We start from the raw sequence: 3,608 nt of genomic DNA on the forward strand, positions 1-3,608 counted from the left end.
CTCTCGCTCCCTGCCTGCCCTGTGCGGTTAGGTGCCTTATTCAAGCCCACTTCAGCCATCAATGGAGATGTAGCGAGAGGAAAGGGTGGGATTCGAAACTGCAAAACCCACATATGCTAAAGTCAGTGCCCTAGTAATAACACATTTTTATATAGAGGAAGAGGGGGAGCTGCTTCAATACAGGCTCAATATAAAGTGCACACACAGACACACACACACACACACACACGCACACAGACATGCACACACACACACACACACACACACATGCAAAAACATGAGCACTATGAGTTGTTTTTTTTACCTATAGTAAACTAAAACCTTTTTGCAATAATGCGTCAACCGTTGGCATGCAGAGGACACTTTGGCAATGTCTACAAGATCTATGATGCCACCACAGATATCGAGGTAAGAAGCAGAGGGGGTTTTAGAGGATTGCGCAACCACCTTTAACCTCATCCTGTCAACGGCATGGCACACACTCCTCTCACTCGTCACAGTTGACTATCAGGAGGTCTGATCTTGATATCATGTCCATGTTCGTACCCCCCACCCCCCACTCCCTTTCTCTCTCACACACACACAAAAAGACACATTTATGTATGCACGCACACATGCCATTAGACTCAGGTGTAGGGAGAGGTAAGGAAGGGATTAGAACCTGCAACCCTTTGATCCAAAGACCACTTCCCTAACCACAAGACCACGGCTGTCATGAGCTGTCATGAGCTCGCACCCCGGCATTTGAGCTCTTGACTCTCTCTCTCTCTCTCTCTCTCTCTCTCTCTCTCTCTCTCTCTTTCTCTCTCTCTCTCTCTCTCTCTCCTTTTCTCTCTCTCTCTCTCTCTCTCTCTCTCTCTGTCTCTTGCTCGCTCTCTCTCTCTCTCTCTCTCACTCCCTGCCTGCCTGCCTGTCTGTCTCTCTCTCTTTCTCTCTCCCTCTCTCTTTCTCTCTCTTGCTCCCTGCCTGCCTGCCCCCCTCCTCTCTCTCTCTCCCTCTCTCTCTCTCTCTCTCTCTTTCTCTCTCTCTCGCTCCCTGCCTGCCCTGTGCGGTTAGGTGCCTTATTCAAGCCCACTTCAGCCATCAATGGAGATGTAGCGAGAGGAAAGGGTGGGATTCGAAACTGCTAAACCCACATATGCTAAAGTCAGTGCCCTAGTAATAACACATTTTTACATAGAGTAGTGCATTCTATTGAACTTTTACAAGGTCACTGTATGTGTATTATTACTCTGTGCTGCTGTACATATTAAGGTAGATGACGGATAGGCAGCAGAAAACATTTTTTTCACAAAACATTGTTTATGAGGGAAAAAAGTGTATGTCTACGTGCAGCACTTAATCTTTCAAAAAATCCAAATGGTCACAATGTTGGTCTATTCATTGATTATTTATTTACGTTGATAAAGCAATTTGCTGAAAATATGTCCTTTGGTGTGACGTTAAGAAATAAATATATTAAGTAATGTAGAAATGGTTTGATGGAGTTTTATGAACATTGTTACACTCTTCATATTTATTGCAATTTTTTAAAGTCTTAATTTAATGAGAAATTACCATTTAAGTATTTTTTTCCCATTAGATGTGAGATTATTAGAAAACTTCAAGGAAAAACAGGGATATCTTTCTTTTAAATGTTCAAAATTGTCCGAATTTATACTAACTTTTCAGGGACGATAATTTGTTCTTCCCTAATGCAATATTCAGTGTTTATCAAACATATTGTTTAGCTCAAACAAATATTTGAGCGTTTAAAACATGTCACACCGTTGGACATTCATGTCACGCTAAAGGACAAAAACTGAGCCAGAAACAAATATATCAACATGATTATTTTGTCTTTTGATCATAATATAATGTTGTAGTCAATATGGACCTACACTTTACACTTATAAGTCTTTGAATCATCGATTATCAGCCTATCGTAACTCTTAATGACAGCCATGCTGTCAGTGAATGTAACCTGCAGAGCTCATAAGACTCATACTGAAGGGTGACCTTGGCATGACCATCACACTTTTGTAGGTATGCTATGACTGTCACACCATTGAACCTGTAGTGTGTAGTGGCCAGTGCCTGTTTGGTATCTCAAGTTGGACAGCACATTTATGCTGTATATTGAGCTCTCCACAGCATACTTCATTCATCTATACTCCTCTATATACTCTCTCACTGATCTTTCCTTCACTGTTACCGTTATATTTTATGGTTTCAAAGCACCATTAGTGACATTTTATATCATTTGACAGTATCTAAAATCAACAGCAAATATTCATCAACAATGCATCAAAGTATAAATTCCAAAGGCCAGTAAAGGAATAAGTTATTTGAATACACAATATTTATCTAGTCAAACAACAACAACAAAAAAATATGTACTACCAGTTGTTTTAAAAGCTATTTCTCAAATATCTAGTCCATTGGTGTGACATGTTTGTCCTTTGGTGTGATACTCCAAAGTGTCACACCATAGGACTTTTACCATCACACCATAGGAATTTTACCATCACACCGTAGGACTTTTGACCTTTTGAGTTAATTTAAAGCCGTGTCGTTGCCAACTGAAATACAATTTCACATTTAGTAAGATGCATTTACATACATTTAGATAAGAAAAAAATATGAAAAATATACACTATTGTCAAAATGTATTTTATGACTGTCACACCAAAGGACTACAAAACTAATAGGCCTACATCTTGTGGTAGCAAAACATAATTGATTGACTGAAGAACTCTGAGAGAAAAACCTAAAATCCACCCTTGCCATTGGCTTCTTAAGGGTCTAAAGTCACAATTTATGTACCGCTGGAGCTTCAACAATAGATAATTATCCACAGAATTAACCAAAAAAATGATGTCACACCACAGGACATTATTTTCTGCGACAAAGTTTCATAAGTCCATACGGTCTCAGAAGATAATGCTAAAAAAATTAAGCATTGTCACCAAAATAGACACCTTGAAAAACATGCCAGGGTTGTTTAGACAAATGACTGAGCTTTGATTATTTATTTAAAAATGTTTTAATATGGAGAACCAGGCTTGCCTCAGTCACACCATAGGACAAATGTGACATTTGACTCAAAATTAAGTATACTTATTTAAGCTCTGGATTTATTACACATTACTTTTTCACAACAACGACATTAGTTTAATCATTTAAAGCATTGACAATTTTGAAAGCATGAATTTACTTAATTTTAAGAGCCTGCGACAGCAAAATTTACACGTCACGTCATCTATGCATCGATGATGTTACAGAAATAAAACACATCACTACCAGGGCCAACCAGAAGCCATGGTTCACAGGAGACGTTCACCGACTGCTGAGGGCCAGAGACAAAGCCTTCAGAGCAGGAGACGTAGCTGGCCTAAAGACAGCAAGGGCTAACCTGTCCCAGGGCATCAGGAAAGCAAAAAAGGAATACTCAGACAAAATAACAACACACTTCAAAGACAGCAGAGATGCACAGAGCCTGTGGCAGGGCATACAGGCCATCACGGACTATAAGCCTGCACCACGAAGCTGTGACAACAACACCTCTCTGCTAAACGACCTGAACAGTTTCTTTGCCCGCTTTGAAGCACAAAATGACACTCACCCAC

Source organism: Engraulis encrasicolus, chromosome 24 (genome assembly GCF_034702125.1).
Source record: "Engraulis encrasicolus isolate BLACKSEA-1 chromosome 24, IST_EnEncr_1.0, whole genome shotgun sequence".
NCBI lineage: Eukaryota > Metazoa > Chordata > Actinopteri > Clupeiformes > Engraulidae > Engraulis > Engraulis encrasicolus.